The 10,287-nt window shown below is 43.9% G+C and overlaps 1 non-coding gene across 1 annotated transcript; it reads right to left on the reverse strand.

Annotated features, from left to right (window-relative positions):
* Positions 1–734: 734 nt before the first annotated feature.
* Positions 735–841, reverse strand: LOC120264051. Its single transcript, XR_005537232.1, has one exon. It is a non-coding gene; the product is annotated as a small nucleolar RNA R71 (small nucleolar RNA).
* Positions 842–10,287: the final 9,446 nt, after the last annotated feature.

Below are 10,287 nucleotides of genomic sequence, written 5' to 3' on the forward strand. Positions count from 1 at the left end.
CCAGGGCACTTTATTACTTTGACAACCCGTGCACTTGCAGTAAGTACTTGCAAGGGGTGTGTCAAGTTTTTGGTGCCATTGCCGGGGAATAGGCGTTTTGGAAACACTTTGCATTTTTCTATTTTAGCTATTCATCACTTGTTCTATTTCACACTTTCTTATTGTTCCATTGTTTTGATTTGTTTTCCTTTCTTTGGTTGCTGCTCCAGGTTATAACCCAAGGAAACCATTCGATACTGGTTAAATGAGATCTGGACATTAGATGAAGAATTCATAGAATGGGAATAGAACTTGTGCAAGAACAGTCTAATCAAGCTGAAATAGAAGCTGAAAGGTCTGATAATATTGCTAAATAGAATGAGCAATAGAGGACACTTTCAGATTATGCCAGACTCATAATTCTTGGCACATAGTCTAGTATTGTGTTGCCGCAGATTATAGATCAAAATTCTGAACTCAAGCTAGGCTTCATCCAGATGCTACAACAGTCGGCACAATTTAATAGTTTGGCCGATGAGGATCATAACAATCACATAGAGAATTTCTTAGAAGTGTGCGACATGCTCAAGATTAATGGTATTACGGATGATGCTATCAAGTTGTGGGCTTTCCCATTTTCCTTGAAATGGAGAGCAAAGCAATGGCTACATTCACGACCTATAGCATCAATCACTACATGGGAGGAGATGGTAGAAGCTTTTCTTGCCCGATATTTCCCTCCTAGAAAATCCGCAAAGCTTAGGAATAAAATATCCTCTTTTGTGCAAATGGAATTAGAGTCTTTTTTTGAGACGTGGGATATGTTCAAGGAGCTCCCACAGAAATGTCCTCAATATGGGTTCCCCGAGTGGATGATCATTCAGACTTTCTATAATGGGTTGAACCTAAGCACGAAGTAGCTACTTGATGCTGCAGCAGGAGGTAGCCTTGGGAGCAAGACCCCTGCAGAAGCCAGACATCAAATCCAAGAAATGGCTATGAAAAGTTATCAGTGGAACTCCAGAGACAGAAAGAATGTACCCGGACTTTATGAGATTGATGCAGTTACCTTATTGGCGGCCCAGATTGAGTCATTGAGCAAGAAGTTAGACACTCTAACTTCTCCTAGAGTGGCGGCCGTAATGAGTTACATAGTGTCTGGTGGAAGACATGCTCCATCCAATTACCCAATTTCTGTTGGTGGTACATCCTCGGTAGAATAAGTGGATTTTGTAGAGAATGCAATGAGAGGACAAGGGAATCCATATAGCAACACCACCAATCCGGGTTGGAGGAGCCACCCAAACCTTTCTTGGAGTAATCAAGGGCAAAATAAAACGATGGCAGCACCCGATTCCTAATAACAACAACAAGTCCCAACCATGGATAATAGAGTTTTAGGGTTGGAAAATTGGATAACCGACAAAGAAAAGGCTTTGACGAAGTTCATTTCATCCCTGGATACAAGATTTCAATCGGTTGAAGCCACACTTCACAACCGCACCACATCATTGCACAACTTGGAGAATCAAGTGGGCCAAATTGCGAAGTCACTCTCGGAAAGACCTCAAGGGAGTTTTCTTAGTAACATATAGATAAACCCAAGATAACATGTGAAGCCGATCACTTTGAGAAGTGGTCGTGAAGTTGAGGATAGGCTGCCCAGTTAGAAGACCAATGTTGATGCACCCATGGTCGTGGAGATTAAGGAGAGAGCCAACAAAGAAAAAGAGGTGGCACCCCTATTTTACAAGCCAAGAATCCCTTACCCTTCAAGGTTGAAGAACGACCAAAATGATAAGCAATACAAGAAGTTCTTGGGTTTATTCATGCAATTGCACATTAACATTCCATTTGTAGAAGCGTTGTCTCAAATGCCTCGTTATGCAAAGTTTCTAAAGAGCCTCTTGACCAACAAGAGGAAGTTAGAGGAGAGTGTATCTGTGATTCTAGATGCTTCATGTTCAGCGGTGTTGCAAGAGACTATGCCGAACAAGAAGAAGGACCCCGTAAGCTTTATCATTAAATGCAATATTAGTAATTTGGATGAAGAAAAGGCATTGGCGGTTTCAAGGGATAGCATCAAAGTCATGCTGTATACTTTCTTCAGAAGCTACGCTTGGGAGAGCCTAGGCCAACTCAGATGACACTTCAATTGGCAGATCGAATAGTTTGGCATCCGAGGGGCATCATTGAAGACATACTTGTAAAAGTTGACAAGTACATATTTTTTGTAGACTTTGTAGTGTTGGATGTTGATGAGGATGTCGATATTACACTGATACTTGGGAGGTCATTCTTGCACACTTCCAAAGCTCTCATTGAGATGGACAGCGGGGAGTTGACTTTACTAGTCGGTGACGATAAGTTGATTTACTGCCTCGATGAAACCATGCAAGATTCTTTTCAATTTGATGATACTCTTTACTTTCTTGACACTACTGATGAGTTAATTGATCAATACGTTTAGTAAATGATGTGTCCGGACCTATATGAAGTGGTGCTAGATCATGAAGTGGAGATCAAGGAAGTATTATCATATGGTCTAGAGGACAAGGTGCAACCTACTCCATGGATCATGAAGAGGATGATCCAAAAGATAAAGCAAGCAAGAAGATGTCAAAAGAAGCGCCCCAAGTCTAATGGGGATGTGCAAGCATGAAATAAGGGTGGCTAACCCTTGTGTGGTAACAACCTCGATAACTCCCCCTCTACCTTAAAAAGATTATGTTCATCATGCTTCTGGTTGTCGGTAAGAAGAAAACCTTCATTTACGAGGCCCCATGAGGTAAGAAGAGGTATGTTAAGCTTAGTGATGTTAAACAAGCACTTCTTCGGAGTTAACCCAAATCTTTACTGTTTTTCTAGGCTTTAGTTTAGCACTTACATGAATAAGAGCTTTAGTGTTGGTGTCTTAATCTTTCACATGATTTTGCTATGTTTTTCTCGTGGATTGTTGGGTTTTAGTGTGCTTAATTATGTTTAGCGAAGTTTATTTGTCATTTGAGAATGCTTTCCATAATTCTATGGTCAGTTTTCATAGTGTAGGTAGGCTCTGAGTGTGCTTAATTGTGCAAAAAAATTTTCGCACTGTCTGTAATTTTTCCCATGTCATCCAGAAAAGACACACAGCCTTGTGGAATTTCCAGAAGGGCATGTGTTTTCATTCAGAGCTCATCCGGAGAGAACACAGGGGTGTGTGTCTGCCCTTGTGAACAACCTTGTAACAATCACACACCCATGGGTAATTTCCATGTGAGCGTGTGTTTCTCTGTAGAGAGTTCTCCTACATCCTTCGAAGACACAGGGGTGTGTGAGTGCCCCTGTGAGTAACCTTGTGAGCATCCACATGCTTGTGTGGAATTTCCGCAAGGTCATGTGGAACACTTAGAAAATTTTTTTTGGGTGGACAGAGAAGCCAGAGGGGCATGTGGTTGCCCCTGTTGATCTGGCACACGGGCCCATGTGGATGCATTCAGAGGCAAGTTGTGCTCTCCCGAGAGCACACAGAAGCGTGTGAGTGCCCCTGTGAAGCTCCTCTATGGAGTCACATAGGCATGGGTAATTCCCACACATCCGTGTGGATGTACAAAACTTCAAAGGCCGTGACTTTGACAAGGTCCCCTTCCGTATATCTCGCAAGTGCACGGGTTTGTCGAAGTAATAATCCCGGGTGAGCAGGTATCGAATCCACAGGGAGTAGGGAATAAAAATACTTAATGCGATTCTTAGCTATGTAAAAGATCAATGAAAATGAGTGTGACAATGATTCAATTCTCAATAGTAAAAGCAACAAGTAAGAGAGCAAAAGTAAAGAAGGGGGTAAGGCAATCGATAAAGATGGGGTACCCGGATAATGCTCCACCTAGGATAATTGTTTCAAGTGCAAGAACCCTCTATTATGCTTCCTAATCAATGCAATGGTGAGTCGTGGAAATCCTTAATTACATAGTCCCAAATCTAAGGTCAACTATGCCTAACTCTATACATGCCCCGGAGGAGAAATCGAACAATCTCAACACCTCGCACTCGCATAGAGTTGCAATGAGCTCTTGGGATTCCAAGTGATAAATCTCTTCCTAATTATAGACCTAACCCTTTGGTCCAGGTGGAAGGTCCCTAACCATAATTGATCCCCAGATACTAAGATCACCTCAACGCTTCACTCCGTTACACGTGCAACTAAGCCCCAGCGGAAGTTCATCCCTTAGACCATTCACTCTATTATGGCCGCAAAGAACTCGAGGAACAGAGGTAGAATCTATCACGCTAGAGGGGAAAGGGGACGCTCAAGTACCTCTCGACTCACCCTCTCCAACCTAGCTTTGTCTAACGCTCGTGGTGTGTCACTCACTCACAAGGTTACCAACAAGAACTCTCAACCCTAGTGTCACTCTAGGGGAAATGTTCATACAATCAAGCATTAAAGGTTGGAACTCACAATAAACATCAATTTATTGAATGCATAATAAAGAGGTTCAAAGAAACAAATACATCCTAGGCTTTACAATACCCGAGTACCCACTAGGGGTTTAGCACTCCATGGAGCTAAGTACAATCAAAGAAATAGAATGTAAAAGCAATGAATCTATAAAGAAACACCCTCGATAGTCATGTTGATGGTCTTGTGGAAAGTCCTCTACTCGTCATGTCATGGATGCTACACTATTCAACCTGAATAGCTTCCCAATTTCATACTTTCATCGGGGTAACACAACGGGCACACGTTCATGACGTGGATCACTTGCTTCTTCAATGGTGTACACGTTGGTGAAGCTCTTATTCTATGTGCATAAGTCAGAATGCTCGAATGTGACTGCCTTTGTGCCCCTCCAAATGGATGTGCCCACTCGAATACGAGGAGGTTGGCACACACTCTAGCGTCTCACACCTGACCTATGTCTTCGTATTTGAACCTTAGCAAGATTGCCTCCAAAATTGGTGCATTATGATCCACATTGGCCTATTTCCTTCATACTCGGCCTCACAACCCTACCTGCATAAAAGTAACATAAAAACACACATATTAGTGTAAAAACCCGAGAAAAGAAAAGCTCAACATAAGGAATGATAGCTTCGCATTTGAATCGCACAAGCACTTATCAAACTCCCCCACACTTAAGCTTTTGCTTGTCCTCAAGCAAAAATTAAAACGTTATGTGCATCCATGAAGAAAATATTGAAAGTGCTTGGCCTTAGGTTCACCAAAATATACAAAGAGAGCATTCTCCAAGTGAGGGAAATTTCAACACTAAATACAAAAAAATCAATGCTCTAGCTAAAAACTTGAATAAAAAAGGACAACAAACCCAAATTTCGTGTATGTGTGTGAACTCACTCAAAACAACCCAAGGTATACTCCTCAAAGTTCTAAGTGCAAGGGACTAATTTATCTACAAAAATGACAACAATTTCAAAGATGGTAGTAGCTTCACACATCCTCTAAGGTAGCCCTTTCCAAAGTGGCCGCTAAGATGGCTTTCACACTTTCGAGGTGGTAGCTCTTTCTACCTGAGTGATAGCTTTCACTCATTCTATGAGATAGCTCTTTCTCACATTAGGGCATAACTAGTATCCAACTTATGAGAGTAGATTCATACTTCATAGGTGGTAGCTCTTTCCACCCAACAAACACAAATAAACAATGAAACTATTTTGTTCCTTCTTTTCATTTTCATCATTTTTTTTTAGAATTTAGCACAAGAAAATAAACCTAACTAGTCCCTTTAACATCGAACATGAGTTTCCAATAGAGTTCAAAGAGTGAGTAGTGTACTAAGTGTAAATCGGGCAAAAATTCCTAAAAATTCAAGCAAGAACTAGAACATGAAAACATTCAATGTTAGAAATTCTCCTAAACTCAAGAATACAATCATTACAACTAAGGTGAACCGCCATTGGCTATGTGAGCATATATCAGTCAAGAATAATAGAAAAGTTGTGCGCATTATGAAACTCCCCCCCACACTTAAGTTGTACATTGTCCTCAATGTACACATGCAAACTCACTCAAAATATATATATATCATTCAAAAGCAAATGTGGGAGAAGCAATCAAAATAGTACTCCCCTGACTCCTATTTTTGCGTTTGATGAAGCTAATTCCATGGTAGTAGTGTTCTGACGGGTTGTGAAGCTCACACGGGCAAGTGCCGAAGCACCTTGCCCGTGCCCATGACAAAGTCTCAATTCCAAAGAAGACAAGACCATCTGCATGCATACACGTGGGGGTTCAGTGAAGCTCAATAAAGACAAAATAACTCGAGTGTATATAAAAGATGAAGCAATGAATACAACTCGATGATGCAAAATGAACATAAACTCAGAAGGAGAATCCTTTCTAAGTGAACAAGTCTAAAAACAAGAAAAATAAAATAAAATGCAAGAAAGTAAAGGAAAAGTCAAGTGTCGGTGCAGCTCTCAGGCTCCTGTGCTACTGCTGCTGCTGGAGACGCACATGTTGGGTCCACCGGTGCTGGGGTCGAGGATGGAGGTGCTGGAGGAACTGAGGGGGCCTGAGGAGTCCTCGGCCGCAATACAAATGATGAGGCGACGTCTCGCTCTAAAATCTGCTGTAATACGCCAAAACGCGCCATGAACTCCGTGTACTGAGTAGCCTGCGTAGCCCTAATTTCGGCAACCTCATCTCGGACCACCCCTATAGCATTCTCGAGCCTCTCAAAGCGATCATTGGCTCGAGATGGTGAAAACATACGCACTAGGGGTGGCTCCTCTGCCACTGTAGGTGCCTCAGTCTCCATCGTTGCTGGCTGAGGCTCGGGAGCGGGTTGAGATGCTCCGGCTTCATCACCCTCATCCTCGGCTATCTCTGGAGCTGGTAGTACTAAAGCAAAAACCCCTGTCTGAACCCTGCGGACCATGACCATCAACGGCATCGTCTCTAGACTCAGGGGAGTAGGTACACTCGTCTTCTCGGCCCCGCGAATCAAATCCAAGAGACCCATGCCCAGCACTAATCTTGTAATGTAGGGGCCCGAGAAGATCGCTCCCAGTCTAGTATAGTGTCCCTGATGTCTGATGTACTCTGCCAGGATGTGCCCTAAGTGAATCGGTACACGCTGTACCATCGAATACAAGTACAATAGCTCCTGACGGCTTAGGACACCAGTGCTATCACCACGGCCATTCACCGACCTACTCATAATGGCGTGCAAGTATCTGTATGCAGGTCGGGAAAGGCACGTGGCCTTGGACACCCGTGAGGTCTCTGCGGGGTCAAGGTTCCAGGGTAATCAGTTGGTAACTACGCATATTCCTCTATATCTGTGAATGCCTCCTAATACAAGCCAAGTAGTACTGAAAACTGCGTAATGCTCAAGCTATGGTGGTGTCCAAATTCTCTGAACTGAATGGTGTCCACACTGTCGAAGCTCGCATACGATTTATCAAACTCGAATGATGAGAGTACCTCTAGTGGAAACTCTCGGATGGCTGGCTCTCTAATCGTCAGCACTGCCACCAACCACCTTCTGAAACGAGATCCTCGATCTCATCAGCAAACTCATCAGCCTACTACAAATCTCACAATATAGTCATGTCTAAGAATCGAGTCTGCCCAAAACGGAGCCTCGATAGGCGCTCATAGCGAACCTGATGCTCTGGAATTGCAAACCGCATGCCCTCGGGCTCAGAAGATGACTCACGTGGTCTCTTATCAGCTTGCTTCTTTGACCTAGGTGCCATAATCTGTAAGATTTAAACGAAATTGATCAAACAAGTTGATAAACCAATGCTGCAGCAATCCACACGGTCATGTGGAATTTTCGCACGCCCATGTGGATCCACGGGCCGTGAGAACCGCACGGCCACGCTTCAACAATCCAAAAATACAACTTAATAGTACGTCTAACTTTGTTCTAAACATAAATTGTCTTTCTAATTGAAGAAACGAAGCATTATTAACCAGGTTAATCGATATAAACCATGAATTGGCAAGGAAGATGATAAAAAATAGCTTACCGATGCGATGGAGTGAGAAAATGAAGAGCCGGCCAGAAAACTTCACTAAAATCCCACCTAATTAGCACTCTGAACTCGGAGAATACCGTGTGAGTGTTTTCAGGCGAATAGAAGTCATGAAGAGGGAGAGGAACTATCCTCTTTTAAATAGAGCCCACGACCTTTGGCGTTCTGTGCATCCACACGGGCGTGCGGAAATTCCCCATGCCCATGCACCTCACTTCAAAAGCACTACAGGGGCGTACGCACGCCCCTGTGCTCTTTCGGGAAAACACAACTTTGACTCTGACTTCTCTCGCACAGGCGTGCGAAAAATATCCACGCCCGTCCCCCGACCCACAGGGGCAGCCGCACGCCCCCTGTGGTTTCCCAGGACATCCGAGAAAAATACTAAGTGTTTCACACGCCCGTGCAGAAATTCCCCACGGGCGTGGACATTCACATGCCAAACTCACAGGGGCAGCCGCACACCCCTGTGTTTTCTCGGGATGGAGAGAACTCCTCTGCAGAGTTTCACACGGGCGTGCGGAAATTACCCACGCCCGTGCGTGGTTCACAAGGTTGCTCACAGGGGCGAATCCACGCCCCTGTGTGCTCTCCGGAAAATTTGCCCAACTCTGCAGGAATTCACACGCCCGTGCGGAAATTACCCACGGGCGTGTTACAGTTGCATTGTCATTCACAGGGGTAGCCGCGCGCCCCTGTGCCTTTTTTGGATGAGCTCGCAGTGCAACCCCCACGGGCGTGTGTTTTCTCTGGATGACTTAGAAAAATGTACAGTCTCTGCAGAAAATAACTGAACATGTTTACACACTCAGAGCCTGCCCTATTATGCAAATTTTACCAGTGAAAAATATGAAATAGACCTTAAATGACCAAACTTTCGCCAATTCCTCATAAAACACACGATGGATTTTAAAAATCCACAACAAAATCGCAGCACAAGCATCTAAAAATTACGACACCAACACCTAACAATTTATTCACGCAAACAACCTAAACTAAAAGATAAGAAAACAGTAAACACTTGGGTTGCCTCCCAAGAAGCGCTTGTTTTAACGTCACTTAGCTTGACCTATCTTGTCCTACCTCATGGGGGTTCATGAATGAAAGTCGCCCTCTTACCCATGGCTTGGAAACATGATGTGCAAAGTCTCTTAAGGGTAGAGTGTGTATTATAGGGCTTCGGACCACCTATCAATGGTTCATCCAACTTTTTTGGCTCATGTACGTTTCCAACAGCCTTGGAGCGTTTTCGGTGGCATCTTCTAGCCTTCTTCATTCTCCAGAGCACCTTCTTCATTATTCTCCTCTTGGTCGAACAAACCTTCATATGGATCCGGGTTGAACATTTCCTGCATGTATTCATCAACAAGCTCATCAGTAGTGTCTAGAAAATACAAAGTGTCATCAAAATCGAGAGAATGCCGCATGGCTTCAGTAAGGCGGTAAGTGAGTTTGTCATCTCCAACTCTCAATGTGAGCTCTCCGCCGTCCATGTCAATCAATGCTTTAGAAGTCCGCAAGAACAGTCTCCCAAGTATCAAGGGTACATCCGCATCCTCATCGACGTCTATCACTATGAAGTCAACCGAAAAAATGTACTTGTCCACCTTGACAAGCACGTCTTCAATGATACCTCTCGGATGTTGCACTGTTCGGTCCGCCAATTGTAAAGTCATCCGAGTAGGCCTAGGCTCTCCCAAGCCTAGCTTTTGGAAGAAAGTGTATGGCATGACATTGATACTTGTCCCTGAATCCGCTAGTGCCATTTCCTCACCTAAGTTGCCGATGTTACACGGAATGATGAAGCTTCCCAGGTCTTTCTTCTTGTTCAGCATGTCCTTTTGCAGCACTGCCAAGCATGAAGCATCTAGCACCATTGAAGCACTCTCCTCTAACTTCCTCTTGTTAGTCAACAAGTCTTTCAGGAACTTCGCATACTTAGGCATTTGAGCTAATGCCTCTACAAAAGGAATATTGATGTGGAGTTGCTTGAATAAACCCAGGAACTTTTTATACTGTTCATCCCCTTGGTCATTCTTCAACCTAGAGGGATAAGGGATTCTTGGCTTGAAAGGTGGGGATGCCACCTATTTATCTTTCTTTGCTCCCTCCTCAACCTCTACAACCTCGGGTGCATGTTCCTTCGGCTTCTCACTCGGAAGCCTCCCTTCAACCTCACGACCACTTCTCAAAGTGATCGCCTTCACATGTTCTCTAGGGTTGGTTTCCGTATTGCTTGGTAAACTTCCATGTGGCCTTTCGGGGAGAGACTTCGCAATTTGCCCCACCTGATTTTCAAGGTTGTCCAAAGAGGCGGTGTGG

Source organism: Dioscorea cayenensis, chromosome 6 (assembly GCF_009730915.1).
Source record: "Dioscorea cayenensis subsp. rotundata cultivar TDr96_F1 chromosome 6, TDr96_F1_v2_PseudoChromosome.rev07_lg8_w22 25.fasta, whole genome shotgun sequence".
In the NCBI taxonomy this organism is placed as follows: domain Eukaryota; kingdom Viridiplantae; phylum Streptophyta; class Magnoliopsida; order Dioscoreales; family Dioscoreaceae; genus Dioscorea; species Dioscorea cayenensis.